The sequence below is a fragment of the Myotis davidii genome, unplaced genomic scaffold (assembly GCF_000327345.1).
Source record: "Myotis davidii unplaced genomic scaffold, ASM32734v1 scaffold1115, whole genome shotgun sequence".
Lineage (NCBI taxonomy): Eukaryota > Metazoa > Chordata > Mammalia > Chiroptera > Vespertilionidae > Myotis > Myotis davidii.
Window position 1 is genome coordinate 2,222,562 of NW_006287910.1, and position 19,851 is coordinate 2,242,412.

Below are 19,851 nucleotides of genomic sequence, written 5' to 3' on the forward strand. Positions count from 1 at the left end.
CCTTTGGCCCTCTCTCTGAAGGCGTTCAAGCCTCAGTCATGTCTGTATGTGGGCTGGTGGTTCTGAAGGAGGGCTGATACCGTTCTCTCGAGAATGGGGCATTTGGACACAGAGCCAGATTTTTGGTTGTTTGCCTGGCACACAGTACACAGTGCTTCCCTCCTCCCTTTCCTTGGCATTAATGCATAACATGCTTTCTCTCCTCTGGCTTTTATCTTGTAACCACACTACACTGTGATTAAGAAGCCACAAAGACTCAGTACACAGGGGCTGAACATAGTGTTGACATTGAGTGACACTCCTAACCTATGCGATTGGACACCTATTTCATGACACGCTTCATTGTCACCACACTGCAGGGCAATTAGGCACAAGTTACAAGCTCTTCACATAAACGAAAGCAATTCCTCTCTTCAAGGTGCCAGAGCATGTACGTCTAGAGTTAGAATGCCAGCTGGGAAGAAACTGACTCAGCAAAGGCTCCATTCTTGCTGAAGGAAGGCATTTCCTTTCTTGGTCCCACTTGGGTGTGACAAGTCATACCAGGACCAGAACCAAAGGGCACCCACCTGTCAGCTGCTCTAACCCCCTGTGCTTATACTTTCCTTAAGGACCAGGGGACAGTGGTAGTGGAGACCCTTGCTCAGCCTAGCCTGGTGTATCTCCACACGTAGCAGGATTGTATTCTGGTGAGTTGCCTGTGCGTAGGTTTCTACCCAGTGTTTCCCCACATTCAGCTCCAGGAACTAGCTCTTCTGAAGTGGTTGGAGAAGAGAGTGTAAACAGGTGTGGATTCACCACCGTGAGACCCTGAAAGGAGTTTGTCTCTGGGACTGGAGAGATCTGGGTTCCGTTCTTAGCTCTGTCACTTACTATCTCTGTGAACTTGGACATGTTACTTAATTACCTCTCAGAACTTCAAGTCATTATCTCTAAAATGTGGGCATAAATAGTTACTTGGCTAAGTTTGTTTTGAAATTTGAGATCATATTTATTCAGTTTCTGGTACATATTAGACACTCAGTAGCTAGGAACTACAATTATTCATCATAACTCAGAGAGATGACAGAACGCTAAAACTGTATGACCATTGCTGACATGTTTAACCATATTGTCCACTGGGGTTACTCTGTCCTTTGAACTTCAAATGGAATTGATTTTATCTCCATCCTCCTTGGTGGGAGAGCCAGTGTCCCTTCTGTCTCTCTGGGACCCTCAGAGGCCTGGGGCATATTAGTGCCTACACTTCTCTGGTGATTGTCTTTGTGTTTCTCCTTCCATGGAATTACATCTGTTTCTTGCAAGCAGTGTCCACAAAGGTTGCAACCCCAGTTTTCCTGAGACAAAGTTATATTCATCAGATTATTGGTGAAGCTTTAAGGCAATAGAGGTTGATGTGGCAATCCCCCAAATCTACGCTGGAATATTACACAACCTGCTCCTAAAACAGACCCTCTGACCACTCATTTGGAATTTGTTGCTGATACTGTTTCTCTGCAGGTTCCGTCTTGCTGTCCTGTTACTCAGTCCCCTTCTCCATTCCTCCCCCTCACTCCTCCACCCGCCCAATTCCTGCTAACCAAACAGCACCTCCGTCAAAGGAGCTTTCTCCTGCCACACAAAAGTAGCCCATCGGGGCTCTTTCCTAATCAGTCATGGGTCTCACCCTAAGAGGGCCTCTGGAGCCAGCTGTTGAAATAACACTTTTTTATTCCACAACGTGGGGCAACTTGGAAGTGCAAACGTCTTAAGCCTCTGGGTCAGGGCTGTCATGTAAGGTTTTGCAGGTTGTGCACTGCACAAAGGTGTGTAGCCAAGAAGGCCGAAATGTAGTTCATTCTCCACTCTCCAAGCTTGTGCCCTTTGATGATGAGTGTGAGGCAGGATAGGGGAAAGTTAGGGAAAGCTCCTGACAAGTGGAATGAGGAAGTAGGAGTGGACAGTGGGCATCATGGACCAATACGCCACTAATCCTCTCACCAGAACCCCCACCTCCCTGCATGAGCAAAGGGAAACAGTTGATGGTAGGAAACCCCTGGGTGGTTAGATCCACAACAAGAACTGGCTAAAACCAGACCAATCCAAAATGAAGAAAAAATGGACCAAAAAATGATCCCCAAAGCTTATTATACCATCATTATAATGAAAATTGACACCAAAAGTAAAAGGGGGACCCTAAGGGACCAACACCATGGCACTTATTAGTAAAAAGACCCCCTCCCAACCAGAGGCGGAGACAGAATTTGATGACAAAGTTCAGAAACAACCTACCCTTGGAGACACATAAAGTCCCAAGAACTGACTGACCCAGCACACAACGCACTCCTGAGTTTGCTCCCGTCCATTCAGACCAGACTGGCAATTTCCTTTTTTCCAGCGGCCCCTTGAGACCCGCAACCTGGGGAGCAGTGAGTTGAGGCAATCTGTAGTCTGGGCTGTAGTCCAGGATCCTGTCTCCAGGAACCCCGAGCTCGCCTCTTCCTTTCTCTACCTAAATAAAACCTGCTTTTGCTCTCACTTGAACTCATTCTTGAATTCTTTCCTATGCGAGTCAAGAGCGTGGAGGTCCCCTGCTGCCCGGCTCAGAACCAGTGTAGTGACAGGTGTTTTCCTCGGTCAACCACTAATGCGGGAATAGCCTTCTCTCCTTCTCTCCTGGGACTGGGACTGGGAGTGGTGGTGGTGGTGGTGCTTTCTTCTAATTTACCTTTCCAGGGCGGGGGGCGGGGGGGGCATCATTTCCCCTTTCTCATAAAGGCGTGTGTGTGAGCAGCGGCAGAGCCCTGGACTGAAGTAACACAGTGTCGGCAGCTCAGTGGGAACCACAGCAAGGCTGCGTCGCTTTGAGGAAAGATGTCTGCGGTTCTCCCCCAGCTGTCACTGGGAGGTATCATTTGCATATTAAACAAATATTTAAAATTAGCCATGCAGCAAACAATCAGAAGCTGGCATCACAGATGTCACTCCTTCAAAGCAACAGCGGGGACTTCAATGTGCCTCCAGGTGTTCACATCTGGATCGGGTGGTGTGACTCGAGCAGGGATCACTTTCTATGATAGGTGAACTTTTCAGGTAAGAAAGGGAAAATAAAATTTTTAAAAAAAGTAAAATAAAATAAAATACCACCTTCTATAAACCCCAATTTTAGAGAGCTATTTTGAGGGTCAGCTGTAATAATGCATTTCAACTAGTGCCTGGCCAAGCTAAGTGCCCAGTAACATTAGCTACAACTGTCATTATTCCTGGGGTAACAGCTGAAATATCTATAAATGGGGTGCTCAGAATGGACAGCACCTATAGACAATCAGCATAGCCATTATCCGACATGGTGTTTCTTACTCGATCAAACTCTGTAATTTACGTAATAGCCCTGTGTTTTCAGAGTAAGCTAAGAGCTTGACATGTTTTATTTTGTCTAATAAATAAACATGTAGTCAAAACCTCATGTTGTAGGGAATAGCATTAGCCCATGTTACAGATGAGGAAACTGAGGTAAAGAAAAGTTGAGTTGGCCCAAGTCACACCACAGCCATTGGAACTCAAGGCAGAGCTCATGTCCTTGGCCCCATGCTCTACTGTTTCTCTCCCTCAGGCACCATAGAAGGACATATCCAACTTCTTTGATTTAACAGGCAATCCTTTTGGGTGATGTGGTCACTGTGGCCAGCTGAGTACATTTTTTAAAACAACTTTATGTTTTTCTCTAGTTTCAAGTTATTTGAGTATTTTTATAATTGGAAAAGGAATGATAAAATAAAATGTTAGTTAAATTTAAAGGAGAAAATAAATAGATGCCCCCCCCCCATCCAATCAATGGTATTATCGATTTGTGTATTGATTAAAATGCTTTCTTAGGCACATTACTACATACCCATAAGCTCGCTTTGTAGTCACGGTGCATTGGGAGGGGGAGGGGTGTTATATTCATATTTGAATGGGATTAGATATCCCCAAGGGGAGTGGACGCAGATTGGATGCCGGAGCCCCAGTCCTCAGGGCCCGAATCCTTCCTGCTGCCCGTGTTCAGGAGTATCTTCATCTGTAGGCAGAATAGGCAGCAACCCGCTCTTGAGATTTGAAACTGCTGTTTATTCTTTCTCCAACTACAGCAATATTTGTTTGTTTGTTTGTTTGTTAAGCTTAGTGAATGTAAGAAAGATGTGGGGATACTTTTTGAAAATGTGGGTTCTCACGCTAAGAAATCTTGACTTACTCGAGCTGGAGCAGTCCCAGGAGTCTTCTCACCAAGCACCTTGGGAGGTTCAACTGGGAGTCATTCTTCTCCTTTGCTGTGGATGTAGGGGCGTGGGTGAGGCAGGCGGAGGAACGGGCGTGGCACTTTCTCATTTATCCTCACAACCACCGTCATTAGCCCCATTTTACAGATGATTAGACAGAAACTCAGAGAGTTCAAGCCAATGGCAGACCCAGAGCTCTGACCCAGCCCCGCCAGACCCAAGGCCTGCCCTCTTGACCCACATGTTAACAGCCATTCCCAGATCCAGGTCTGCCAGCTGGTCCCATCATAGTCACTAATGCCTTTTTTTAAAATTCATTTTCCCAGCCCTAGCCAGTTTGGCTCAGTGGATAGAGCTTCGGCCTGCAGGGCACAGGGTCCTGGATTTGATTCCGGTCAAGGGCACATACCTCGGTTGCAGGCTCCTCCCTGACCTGGGCCCTGGTTGGGGCGTGCGTAGGAGGCAACCAATTGAAGTGTTTCTCTTAGATTGATATTTCTCTCTGTCTTTCCCTCTCTCTTTCGCTCTCTCTATAAATCAGTGGTAAAATATCCTTGGGTGAGGCTTTAAAAACAAATCCATGTTCCCAGACCCACCCTAGAATCACTGAATCAGAACCTGAGCGAAGGGTCCAGATTCTGACTTTTTTCACAAGTGCCCTAGGTGGTTTCTGATGTGTGCAAGCAGGGCTGTTACTCAGCTGGTGGGCCCTGGCATGGTTATTTAAGTCGGTTAAGATGTCAGAATACCTCCATGCTGGTGGTAGATACCTGCTCTCCAAAATCTTGGGTGCCCCATCCATGGCCTACACGTCCCAGGACTCCTCACCATCCAGCTAGCAGAGGGCTCATCGGGGCCTTCCGGGTCTTCTCCAGAACTGAAGCCACTGCGTGTTCTGATCCATGGGTGATCCCACACCCCTGTCATCAGATTTGTAATATCCCCTGAATATGAGCCCATCTCCCTCTTCAGCTCATTGACCCTGGAAGACAGGAAAGATGACTGACTCACACATCCTAGTTTGCAAATGGGCTCTTGACACAGTCAAAGGCTGATTGAACTTAGTTGTTTCTCTTTTCTTTGTCATTAGTATATGATTTTTATTCATTTACATGTGTTGTGGGGGCTTGTACAGAAGTAGGGGGAAGACCCAGAGCTGATTTCTGGAGAAGACTGGGATGGAATTAGGGCTCCGAACTTTGAGGCACTTGGGAAAACGAGAGAGCAGTGATGTTGCCGAAAGAGAAAATGAGGTGCTGGGCAGACAACGGGTCCTCAAAGAGACATTTGTTCAATGTTAGGTGGGTGAACATAACAAGAGAATTGGAATTGGACTCATTTTTCACATCATCTAAAGAGAAGAAAGGACCCGCGGGTGGAAGTATGTCAGTTGCGATTCCATTGCGGCCGCGGCATGTGGAAAAGACATTAAGTTCTCAGGAAGGAACCCATTAAGCCAAATAAACGTCACAGTAGCCAAACATTATTGGCTCCCTGACTTCCACAGATAACTTTAGTGATGGTTATTTCCTTAGCTGAGAAATCACGGCCAGGTATTTTCGATGGAAATGAGTTTCGCAACCTCTAACATGTTTGAGAAAAAGAAATATTTTGACACTCCGTTCCAATAATAGATAATGCAGAATAATCTCTGGGTGAATCAGCAATGTGGAACAATTGGCTTCATCACAGAAAAGCTGGCCTCCGCCTCCCCCCACCTTTCCTTTCTGGAACGTCTATATCATCTCCCATGCTGCTCTCGGTGCTTCAGAAAAGTAATAAGAAATGTAGGGTAATACACTGTAAATGCGTGTGTCGCAGAGCCGCAATTCCACACCGCCGGCTCGCCCACCAGCTTCCTTGGCACCCGGTCAGGTTCGCTGACCAGGGTGTTGCAGCAAACTCTACGGATGTCTAACTAATTAACCCCTGATTATGGCAGGATGAGGTTTATAATAGAGGCCAGTGCACCAAGCCTGCATTTGGGATGCATAGAGAAAAAATAAAAAGTAAAACTGTAATCAAGCCAGCTCAGAGCATGAGAAAGAAATCAGAGCAGAATGCAAACAGCAAACCAGACGGCTTCCCCGCCCCCCGTCCTCAGCGCTGGGATTTCCAAGTTGAAGTGAGCTTTAAAAGGAAACGCTCCAATCCGGCCGTTCACTGCAAACCCCTAACCACCCTGGAGCTCCCTGGTACAAAAACAAATGCAACGTCCATTCTTGACTGTAGAGGTGACTCCCAAGGCAGCCTCTAGCTCCCAAGGAAAGGCAGGTAGGGGAGGTCACTGAGGCCCGAGGTCTCCGCTTCCTGTGTGTCCATTACCACCCAGTGTTTAGAGCACAAACTCAGGAGCCAAGGTGTGCGATCTCAGGCAAGCATTTCCATTTCTTCCCCGCAGTCTAGCTTACACATTGTCACCTGCCCCTGAAATAATTCTGAAAATGCCCAGAGCCCACAGCACTCCTAAGGACAAGGCAGTGTGTAAGCTGCCAGCACAGGGGCAGGCGGGGCCGTGAGGCTGGGAGAGGCAGATGTCATGCAGCTCGCTCCATGGTCTCCTCTTTCTCCTGCTGCCATTTGGTCTAACAGAATACCTTCCCTTCAGGTCATCTCTGGTTAGAAAACAAAAGCTCCCGTGCATATCAATAGATGCACACAATTCCTGAGAGAAGAGAAAGGAAAATGTACTCAATTCTGTGTCTGAGCACAGTTGGCCCAGATGCTCTGACAATCTATCCTCCTCCTCATCATCATCCTCATCCTCATCACCATTTTCATTATCATCATCACTGTGGCCACTGTTCCTTAACATTCTGACTGAGAAGCCATGCTGTTGGCTAAAGGCTGGGGGAGAACTTTCAGAACAAAGAAAAGTGAAGTCCCCATCTTGAAAAAAGTTACATTTTTCAAAACTGAGCACAGAATGAACATGACCTTGTTTTAGATTTGCACAGTGAATCTTATCAGTGGAATCAGCAGACCAACACAGCACCGTGCTGATTAAACTGTAGACGCTAACATTGTGACTTCCACACCTGGCTACACCTCAGAAACATCTGGGAGCTTAACAAACAGACAGGCACCGGCCCCACCCTGAGCTCCTGGTTTAATTGGTCTGGGAAGGGCCCAGGCTTCTGTGATATTGCAGCCCCCAAGGTGATCTTCACATGCAGTTAGGATTGAGGAGGACTGATCTGCACTTGTTTCTTTTGTAACTTTTTGAAGGTGCCCGTGCAAAATAAAGATCCGTTTACAAAGATCGACATTTATGCAGATCCCTTATCCTGTCTGACTCTGCTATCCAATAAAAGCTAGCTAGGGTACCCTGGTCCCCAAGAAATACAGGGTGTGGTCTCAGATTCAAAGTCAAATCAGAATAGTAAAGATGATTTCACTCAAGAAGTCACAACGGCAAATTCACTGGGCAGTGGGAGCCTGCCTTTGGCCATGGCTGGCTTCTCTGGCATACGGAGAAGACGGAAGGGGCTTGTTCAGAGGAAGGGGTGAAATTGGTACGAACACGCAATCACTCTGAATCACTGCGTGCTGCCTGTGAAACATGGACCCAACTTAGTCATTGCTGGCTGTGCTTAGCCCACAGTAAGGTGACCTGAGACTCCTCAGAAATGGAAGCCACCTAACCATTTATCTGTAGCCACTAACATCGCACCTTTGCTAGTTTATAACCTGCCTGAGTGCAGTTTCAATAGATGAACCTTGGGTGAGACTTTCCATTTTATCTTAGAAATAGCCGTGTTCCATCTGCCCGTGTTCATCAGGGCCTGGGAAAAGCACCCTCTTCTTCCCCATTCACCCCCACTAGCCTCTCATATACCTGGTCACCTCTATGAGCTCTCCCCCATTTCCTTCACCAAAGCTAAGGACTCAGTGTCACCCCTTGCTTCCCTCTCCGGGGCAGATCCTTGTATCACTGTAAGGCAAGGTTTATCTTGGGGGCTGGTAGATTTAATTATTGGTCTTAATTATTCCCTCGCTTGGAATAGTATTAGACACCCACCCTCTTGCCATGGGCTCATGGTGGGCAGTGTTCCCCCACCTTTTGCCTTTGGGCTTGGTCATGTGGGTCGCCTTAGACAATGGGATGCTGGCAGACAAGACACAGCAGAGACTTGAAATGTGTTTGTGTGATGGGACTTGCAGTTTTGTGCGTGTTGTCATTGCCGTGACGGAAACTTGCTCTGGCTCACCTGTTGGTGAAAAGAGGGTGAGAGGCATGTGGAGCCGACCTGCACCCAGCTTGCAGCTTGGAGCAGAGCATGACCAACTGGACCCCAGCTGGTGCACAAGTCAGTGAAGAAGAAATAGCGCTTGCTGTTGTATAGGACTGAGTTCTGGCGTGGTTTGTGGTGGAGCATGATGGTAGCAATGAGTAGTACTAGACCCCCCCTAACTGCATGGCCTTTAACTATTGGACCTTTTCTACTTAGATACATAAAAACCGTCCTGTGGTCCCCTCTCATTATTTATCATTCCCATTCTGAACTCATGTCTTCAACCTGCTCACTCACCTGCTAACGTGTTTTACATGTTTACCACCTATGTTCCTTGACTGTTGATGGACTTACCTTGCTCCTTGGAAAGTGTGCTCTTTGCTGCCTCTCCTGGTCCTTAGAGCTTGACTTGCATTTGTCTCTTTGTTTTCATTGGTGAAGCAGTTCTGTGGATGCTGGGGCTCTACAGCCACCCTTAGAGCCTCAGAGGCAGGTCCCCTCCAGGGCTCAACTATTCATGTGAGTTGGATGGATGCAGCTACATCTCCACTTTCCCCAGTTTTCACCCAAGCACACAGCGGAGAAGCAATGCACCCAGTGTTTAGAGCACAAACTCAGGAGCCAAGGTGTGCGATCTCAGGCAAGCATTTCCATTTCTTCACCTGTTAAGAGGGGAGGACAGTGCCTACCCACTAAAGGGGCCATGAAGATTAATTCATGGAAAGCACTTCATGCAGAGCCTGGCACTCAGAAAGCAGTGTATGTGTTTTTCTATTATTATTATTGTTAGTGTGAACCTTCACCTTCGTCAAATTACTGCCTTCTACGTCCAACACTCGCAACATTCTACCCCGTGACTGGTGTAAAACACGCGAATAGCCAGCCAATTTGACTATGTTAGATGCAAGTGGTGGCTTCATGCTTTAGTGCCAGCTAAAGGTGTGCAACCTCATATACTACAGGGATTGCAACCAAGGTATGCAATCCCTGTAGTACATGATTCTGTGCTAGCAAGTACTCCAACTCCACTGAATAAATGCGGTGCAACCTTCGAGAATGTTAATTTTGCTTGACAATAAATTATTAGAAACACTGCTTTTATGTAGGGAAGTCAATTTAAAAAATATTATTAGCTTGAGGAGAATTTCTCTTAGGGAAGAAATTACCTGTGTTTAAGCAGAGGGTTTATTAGCCTTGTGGTAGAAAATTAAGCCCCAGAGGTAAGGAGCCAAAACAAATATAAAAGTTAAGAATATTTTGGGTTTCAAGTGACAGAAAACAACTCAAACTGGCCTCAAAAACAAGGGGACTTAAAAAACAAACAACAAAATAACAAACAAACAGACAAAAAAACCAAGGAGACTTATTAGTTCTTGTACCTAAAAATCAGGTACAAGAGATAAGGCTTCCTCTAGTAGCTCAAATAATTTTACCAAGGACCCAGGTTTGGTGTAGTGTCTGTCCTCTTTGCTTTCTGTGGTGTTCGGCTTCATCCTCAGGTTCTGGGAGTTCCCCCCCACCCCCACCCCCAGCTCTGAGCGCTTTCCTGGTGATAATAAATGGCTGAAGTAGTTCCTAGCTTATATATTGTCTAAAGAAAATGAGCCCATCTCTTCTGGGAGTCTCTCTTTCATTGGTCAAAACTGGATCACGTGTTTAACTCTGAACCAATCAGGAAGCTGGGACATGCTAATCGGTTAAGTTTATCAGAGCCAATTATTGCAGCTGGGGGACCCGGTTCATTCTACTTAGACAATAAAACTGAAAATGGAGGAGGGCTACATCACAAGAGCAAGATGCTATTGATGGGAGAAGGCAGATGTGTTAGGGTGGTAACCCATGGATGTCCAATAACACCAATACAAGAGCTGAGTAAATAGCTTTATAGAAGATAAAGGAATTCTTTTTTGCATCTGATAGGGAAGGGGAGGATATTACTGGTTTGAGGCAAGAAAGTATATCTATTTCAAAGGATGTTTACTGTTCAACGTATTTATATTGTTGGGACATAAACCCCTAGTGGTGGGCTGGTAACTGTTTAACAGCTCGCTCTCTGGGGAAAATACATCCATGTATTATGAACTTGACTAATGCAATGCAAAGATGGTGCAGCACACAACTATAAATGATAACACAATATACACTATGCTTCACAATGGAGCCAGCTGGCTCTTGCAGAGCGCTTGATTTTTGCAGAGTTTTTGCATCTATAGCTGAGCTAAAGTTGCAATTCAACCATGATTTGAGAAAATAGGATACCAATAAACACTTGATTCCAAGCGTAGTTCCAAAATGAATGTTGGTTGATGTTTTCATTTATGTTGATGAATAAGATGGAAGGTGAAACACAAAAGACAGACATGTCAAAACTTCACTCATTTGTCAACGATGAGAGTGACTACTTTGCTGGATCGGGTAATGGTTTTAAAATACCGAAAAATAATTTCTTCAGCTTTTATGCTAGTTACAGATACACTTAAGTTTAATTGATATTAGAATATTATTCATTAATTTTTAAACCCAGACAGTCAACAAAACAATAAACCAAGCCTTGATTTGCAGTATTTTCAGTTAACGTGGTATAAACACTCCCACCATGGCCAGTTTCATTCTACCTGTGTGAAATCACTAAACACAGAACTCAGGAGGGATACAGTTACCTCCCCCATTCCATGCTATTTCTACCTCACAGATATAGTAGACAACTTCAACAGCATAAATAATAAGATGTCCTAAAATGATTAGTAAGGAATGAGTTTTTAATATGTATTACTTTTAATAATGTAGTTTATTTAATTATAAATTCATATAATTTAATTTTAGTAATGACCATGTTTAACAAACAGATTGCAAAATCCCTGAAAATGTAATAGCTGGCCCTTGTGAGCCTGCATGAGCCAGGTCCAGCAGATCTCTGCCCCTCCTCCATGCTCTTCTCCCCCAAATAATCATTCTTTGAGTGCACTGTTTAGGCTAATTCCTTGTGAGAATGAGTTTTACTGGAAATCAAGGATGGGCCACTTTACAATACTGTGAAATGCATCAAAAAGTAGAGGTGATTCTCATGGAATGGTGAGAGGATCCAGAAGCAATCTGAGTGGAATTCAGAGCCCTGAGGTGAACCTGGGGATATAAGCACCCATTCCTATCTACCCGACCAGGAATTTTTCAAAATCTTGAGGAAGCCTCGAGCATGGGCTAGACTGTGTGCTGTTCTGGGAAATGTAACATCTTCTGGGATCAGCTCATATCTGGGGTGTATATACACACATATACGCATGCATACACATGCATACCTATATAAATATGCATATATTTATACAAAAATTATTAAAGTGGAATTCAAAATTACATAATTTTCGGATAAATGCAAAGATTTCATGGAAATTCCCCTATGAGAACCATCTAGACTGGAAGCTGGCATCCCTTACGGGCATGTGTCCTTCTCTGCTGTGTGGGGCACCCCGTGCATTTCTCTTCCCTGAAAGCCTGTCCTTTTCATCTGGCCTTGACATCATCATCAGATGACTCCCACAGCTGGCTTGTCACCTGCATCTCCCTGGAGGCATCTGAAAACTACCGGCTCCAGGATCCCAGTGCTCCAGGTCCGGACCGGTAGGCTGAGGCTCAGGCCTGAGAATCTGAATTCCGAAGAACCTACCGGGGTGACTCGGCCACGTGTGGCGGAGAAACTGAGGATGGGCTGGGCCTAGTTAGAGGCAGTCTTATTTTGTGACTTGGCAGGTCACATCTCCTCCTGGGACAGTCTGTCTTCCAAGCTCTGACATTCTGGGCAGGGCTACGTGCTGCTGCTGGGCCAGGAGGCCTCTCCCGTCCCTCCTTGTAGGAAGCAAGGTCTGTCCCACCTTAACATCCGCCCAGCCCTGCCAGCATGGCCGGCCTCCGTGTGACACAGAGAAACAATCAAGGTCCCATTTTGCAATGAGATGTCCTGATGGCAATGAACTTGGAACGTTTCTCTCCAACAAGGCAAGGGCCGGCTCCCGCCCTCTTTGCCGGGACCAGAGGCGCTCGGTGAGTCAGACTTCCTTCCAAGTGGAGAAAACTTGGTGTGAACTTTTAAATCAGTTTAAAAACATTATTATGAATCTGCCTCGTGGGAGACACAATGCTCCGACTGACTGCAGGAAGAGTAAGGCGGCCCCGAGTATCTAATTTAACACCGGAAACTTCCCAAAGATCATTATGCCGTGGAAAGAAGACATATTGAGGGTTGTAAGAAAAGGTTTAATAGAAAAATGTAAATGGAAAGGCCATAAAATTCAAATGAGGAGCATTCCCCAGGTTATAACAAGCTCTGTGCTCAGACCTTGTTAATAGCTCTTTTTTTAAAAAAAAGAAAATAATTTTATTGTAGCTTCTATTTTTTCTGTCGGTGTAATTAGAACTTAATTAATTCCCCCCTAAAGGGGAAAAAGAGGACAAAATGGTATTTGATCTGAGACATGAACCACAGGCAAAGCAATTAGGATCCGCAGTTACTCTCTGTTACCTTTTTCCTACTTAGATTTTCCAGGAGGCAGGTGGCCTTGGACAGCGACCCCCAGTGTCCCCCCTGGACCAGAGAATCAGAGGTGCCCAGACATGCATAGGGCCAAAGGATTTCATTTAGACAGAAATCATGCAATTAAAAGACAAAACAGCTGTAAAGCCTGCCACCTCAATTCTCTGGTAACAAGAAGGATCCGGGCTATAAAATGGAGTTCAAAGTACCGAGAGCATAGTTCATGGAAGGTACCAGAAAGAACGCGGTCTCAGCAATAACTTACATGGGCATCGAATCCCAGCACCAGCCCTGAAGCTGTGCGACTTTGCAGACCTATCTGGGCTGAAGTGTCTTCTCATCTGTAAAATGAGAATGGCAGTAGTCTCTAATCGATAGGCTGGTCATGAGGAGTAATGAGGTCATGTAACATAAAGCACCAGATGTAGGAAGTTGTTAACGTGATTGTGTGCGTGTGTGCGTGCGTGCATGTGTGCATGTGTGTGTATGTGTGTGCACGCGCGTACCCCTGGTTTCACAATATAGATTAGTGGAATTAGTCTTGAGCAGTTCCGAGTGTTAGAATTAATTGCCTTGAGCTTGCACAGCAGTGACGTATTACACCACGCCCGTTAATTCGACCTCTGGTGGCCTCCTAGGCTCAGGAGAAGCCACCACGGTACAGGTGTGCTAGCTAATTAGAGGAGAACTAACATGCTCAAGAACCCCAGACAGTTCACACTCCAGGGCCCAGGGAACTGCATGTTAGAAGCCAGGGGCCGGTAGGACCTGCCCAATGGCACAAAGAGATCTCGGGCAGGGGTGGGGGTGACAAGAGGACAGGGAGAAAGACGTGTGTCTTCCAAAAGCAAGCAGGACAGGCCCCAGTGACTCCAGCCTCATCCCAGGGCCTCCAAGGTGATGGTGGGAAACAAGGCCAAGGGAGGGGCTCTTCCTCCAACCCCCAGCATGCTCTGAGGGGTGAGCACCTGGAGCCAAAGTGAAGTCTGTTTCCTGCTTCCTGGCCTCGGCATGTTGGTTTTCTCTACCTAAGTGTTCGCCTCACCTCTTTCACTGAGTGAACCCCTTCTCTGTCTTTCAGAACCCCAGCTCTCTGGGCAACTAATTCTGATGCCAGTCCTAGCCCCCCAACATATTAAAATCAAGACAACCATTATAAGCTCTCAGCTCCCCTGCAGCACTTTTAAAATATATTAATTGATTTAGGTCCGTAAGCTCCAGTAATTAGGAATTGGTTTCTTGTAGTTGTTATTTGTTTGTTGGTTTCTGGTCACTGCCATATCCCCTATTTTGAACAGTTTTGTTGAATGAGCAAACAAATGAGTGGATGAGAAGAGAGAAAAGAGAGTGCTGAATCTGCAATGAGAAAAGAGTTTAAAAAGCTGAGATTATTTATTGTCTTTTCCTCTTCTACCTGCCCCTACCTCCCTCCTTTGAGACCCTGTTCACCTTATCCCTTAGATCCCTCTGGGGGGCTTCCCCAGACTCTCTACCTGCCTGGTGGAGCAAGGCCTTTCTCCCAAAATAACAGTGGGTCATCTTGGAATTCCCCGAGGAAGAAGCTGAGGCTGGAATTTCACTCTTCACTCTCTCCTTGTGAAATAGCCCAGATTGGCAGGGTCTGTATTGGCATGTGTCTTTATGATCCCTCGCTTGGCTTAACTCTGCCTGAGGTCAATCATCACATCAAATGAGGGGACTCAGAAAAAAAGAAGGAGGAAATTTAGAGTTCCTAGATTGACTTCTTGGTTTTTTACAGTTTGTCAGCCCAACCCCATGCTCCTGGGGAAGTCCAACTTCCTCACTGTTGAGACTCTATGGTAACCAGGTGCATTGCTGCTGAATTGAAGGAAGTACTGAGATCTGGAAGCCTCAATGTCAGCCTTGATCACAAATTTGGAAGAAGTACATTAAAGAGGTCAAACAAACAGCACAAAGCCAACTGTGTCCTGTGAACTCTCTCCAAAATGTGTATTGAATATCAACTAGCAATTCTGGTTCTGTACAGAATGGAATTACAAACATCGGACTTAATCTCTCACCTGAGACAGCCAAAATCTCACCACAACCAATATAAGACACAACAGTTTTCAAGACATTTGACATCAGGCAACAAAAGTAGCCATCCCGGAGAAATGAGAAACAAGTGACATAAGCCCTACCATGGCCTTTAGTTTACTGCCTCTCCAGGTGGCACAGGTAGGAAGAGCTGAGGCAGAGCCCACAGACTGTCAGAGATGAAGAGACTCCTAACCATTTAAACTCCTGAGAGTTCATGGACAGCAAAGAGTCCCAGGACAGAGTACCAAAGAGGAGACTGTTTTGCAGAGAGAAAACTCAGTATTTGCAGAGGGCCTCCCTCATTTATTAGCAAGGTACTCATCTGTGCCTATGTGTGAGGATACTGCTTGAGGCCAGGAAAAGACCACCTGGAAGGATTAGCAATAGCAGTCATTAGCACTTAGAATAGTACTTTCCCCATCATCTGGCTTGGAAAAACTCATAAATCACTTAACATTTGGTACAGTACTTATAGAGTCTTACCTCAGTGGTTAGCAAAATTAGCACTAGATAAAATATCATCTTGGTCATACCTAACAAATCTTAAATGCAAGACCGAAGAGGTTCAAACTGTGTCTAGAACAATTGTCCCAGAATATACATAACTCAAGATTATTTATAGAATATGAAAATATTAATTACACAGCAAGGCAAAATTCACAATGTCTGACATCCAAAAAAAAATCTAGGTATGCAGAGAACCAGGAAAATATAATATATAAAAAAGAGAAAAATTGAACTCAACCAGAACAGGCACAGGTGTTAGAATTAGCAAACAAGGACATTAATGCAGTTATTATAACTGCATCCCATATGTTCAAAAGTTGAGTGGAAATATAAAAGATATAAAAAAAACCAAGTTAGCCCTCATTGGTTTGGCTCAGTGGATAGAGCGTCAGCCTGTGGACTGAAAGGTCCCAGGTTCGATTCCGGCCAAGGGCATGTACCTTAGTTGCGGACACATCCCTAGTAGGAGGTGTGCAAGAGGCAGCTGATCAATGTTTCTCTCCCATCAATGTTTCTAACTCTCTATCCCTCTTCCTTCCTCTCTGTAAAAAATCAATAAAATATATTTTTAAAAATCCAAGTTAAATGTCTAAAGATGAAAACTCCAATGCACCAGGCAGAATTAATGGCAGATTAGCATTACAGAATAAAAGGTAAGTAAATATCAGGATAGAGCAATAGGAAGAATCTCAAATGAAACACAAGAGGAGACAAAAATGTAAGCAGCATCAACAAACTGTAGACAGAAGCCTAACATACATATAACTGGGGTCCCTGAGGAGAGAGTTGGAAAAACATTTTCAAAAAATAATGCCTGAAATGATTCCAAGTTAGATGATAAACCACATATCCAAGAAGGTCAATAAAACTCGAGCACAAGAAACATGAAGAAAACTACACCAAGCCCCATCATAACCAAAGAGCTCAAAAACAGTTGTAAAGAGAAAAATCTTAAAATCATTCAGAAAAATAAGTCGAGGACAGTCTTTAAGTCCTGAAAGTAAAGGAAAGTGACCAAACTAGAATTTCATACCTAGTAAAAATATTCTTCATAAATGCAGATTAAATAAAGACACCTGAAGGCATACAAAAGGTAAAAATGTAATTACCAGAAGACTCACTACTATAAGACATGTTAAAGGAAGGCAAAGGAAAATGATACCAGATGGAAATGTGAAATAGACAAAGGACACCAAATATGGGTAAATACATAAGACTATTTCTTATTATTTAAATATCTTTAAAGAAGGGATAATTGTTTACATTAAAGATAATAACAATGTAGTGTGAGACATAGGATATACATAAAAGTGTAATGTATGGCAATAGTCCTAATGTTGAAAGGGGAAAAATGGAAGTATACTATACAAAGTACACTATTGTAAAGTTTTCAAACAATAAGGCTGCAATAGCACTAAAAGGTAAACTGTGATAAGAAAAAAATGTATACTCTACACTCTAAAGCCACTACTAAAATAAGAAAAGAGTTATATCTAGAAATTCTTTAAAGGAAATAGAATAAAATAATTTGTTTCTCCAATGATGGGGTACAGACCTCCAAAAATCCATTCCCCTATAAAATCAACAATAACCCTGGCAAAATTTTTCAAAATTAATTCTTTTCAAAACTCTAGAAATTAACAAAGGGCTTGCAAGAATATTTCTTTAGTCAAGAAAATGGTTAAACCTCAGTAAGAGCAGTGAGCTTTGAGGTGACTTTACTTGTGCTCTTCTCCCAGCTCAGTGGTCACCTTCAAACACAGCCCTGCAATTACAGTAGCTGTGAACCCAGAACCTAGCAGCCATGGAAGGGGAAGAACCCCATCCCTGGAGAAGCGTCACTATACGCTCTGTCTGGCAGTTCCCTAGAAACTCCCATCCTCAAGGCTCGTGTTTATTGGACCATGTTGTCAGAGGAGCAGGTGGGGAGATGTTCAAGGAGTAAAGAGTTTCAGTTATGCAGGATGAATAAGTTCTGGAGCTCTAATGCAGCGGTTCTCTACCTGTGGGTCACAACCCCTTTGGCAGTCGAACAACCCTTTCACAGGGGTCGCCTAAGACCATCCTGCATATCAGATATGTACATTATGACTCATAACAGTAGCACCATTACAGTTATGAAGTAGCAACGAAAATAATTTTGTGGTTGGGTCACAACATGAGGCACTGTATTTAAAGGGCCAGAAGGTTGAGAACCTCTCTCTAATGTATCACAGTGTGACTATCCTATCTAATAAAGACAGAATATGCTAATTTACCCTCAAGCCATCGCAAAGATGACGGCGCCCACAGCCAGTAAGGAGGGAATATGCTAATTGATTGCCACACCCTCAAATATGGTGGTACCCACAGCCACCAGATGGCCAGCAAGGGAGGTCGGTTGTGGGCAAAAAGGACAGCAGGGGAGGGCAGTTGTGGACGACCAGGCCGGCAGGGGAGCAGTTAGGCGTCGATCAGGCTGGCAGGGGCAATTGGGTAGGCAAGCAGTTGGGAGCCAGCAGTCCTGAATTGTGAGAGGGATGTCTAACTGCTGGTTTAGGCTCGATCCTGCAGTTTGAACATCCCCCGAGGGGTCCCAGATTGGAGACGGTGCAGGCTGGGCTGAGGGATACCCTCTCCCAGTGCACAAATTTCGTGCACCAGGCTTCTAGTAATTAATAATACTGTTTTCTATACTTGCAATTTGCCAAGAAAGTAGATCTTAAGCGTTTTCACCACCAAAAAAAAAAAAAAAAAAGGAAAAGAAAATGATAAAAATGTTAAGTCAGGTAATGGATATGTGGATGTGTTAATTAGCTTACTTGTGGTAATTATTTTATAATTTAAACATATGAAAACATCACATCATACATCTTAAACATTTACAATTTTTATTTAGTAATTTTATCTCAATAAAGGTAAAAAAAGAAGAAAAGCCATTATGACCCATCCTCCTATTGGCATGGGCCTATCGATAGACCCCATAGATAATTAATCTTGCTTCTATTTTTATAAGCTATCCAGGAAAGACATTCATATTGCCTCCCTTAGTTGAATGCTCCAAAGAATGAGATAGCACATGTGATGAAACAGCCACAATCAATAAAAGCTACAGGAACCGTCAACAAGGAAGTTAGGCCACCTCCCACTAGACTCATGGCTTAAAACTGGCAGAGACCAGCTCAATCCATCTTCTATATCCTTACTGATTTTCCCATTGGTGTAAGGACCAACATTCTCACCACTAAGGAACACCGGCCAGGGCCTTCTTGCCTTTTTAAAAAAATTAAAATATATATATGTATGTATAATAATATGTATATGTATATATATTATTGATTTCAGAGAGGAAGAGAGAGATAGAAACATCAATGATGACAGAGAATCATTGATCAGCTTCATCCTGCATAGCCCCTACTGGGGATCAAGCCAGCAACCTGGGCATGTGCCGTTGACCCGAATCAAACCCGGGACCCCTCAGTCCACAGGCCAATGCTCTATCCCCTGACCAAACCAGCTAGGGCCTTTCTTGCCTTTTAATAAGGAGGTTTAAAACATTAAAATTTAATATGATTATTAGTATAGTTAGGTTCATGTCTATCATGTCATTGTTGTTTTTAAACCTCCCCAGAGTGGAAGGGAGGGAAGAGGGGTGGAGAGAGAGGGAGAAGCAACGAGGCAAGAGAGACATACTGATTGGTTGTGTCCTGCACATGCCCTGACCTGGGATAGGAATGAACCTGCAACCGAGGTGCATGACCTTGACCAGGAATCAAACCCACAACCCTTTAGTACACTGGCTGATGCTCTAACTATTGAGTAAACCAGCCAGGGCTCACTGTTTTTTATTAGATCCATTTGTTTCTTTGTTTTCTTTATGTTGTTGTTTTTTTGTTGGATTACTTTGTTGGTCTCTTTTACGATTTCATTAAAAGTAACAGCTTTATTGAGATATAATTTATTTACCACAAAACTCAGCTTTTTAAAGTGTATGACTCAGTGGATTTGAGTAAATTCAGACTTATTCAACTATCACTACTATCTAATTCCAGAACATTTTGATCATCTCTAAAAGAAACTCTATACCCATTGTCATTCCACACTTGTTAGAAACCCCTAGCCCAGTGATGGCGAACCTTTTGAGCTCAGCGTGTCAGCATTTTGAAAAACCCTGACTTAACTCTGGTGCCGTGTCACATATAGAAATTTTTTAATATTTGCAACCATAGTAAAACAAAGACTTATATTTTTGAAATTTATTTTATACTAGAGGCCCGGTGCACAAAAATTTGTGCACTCGGGGGAG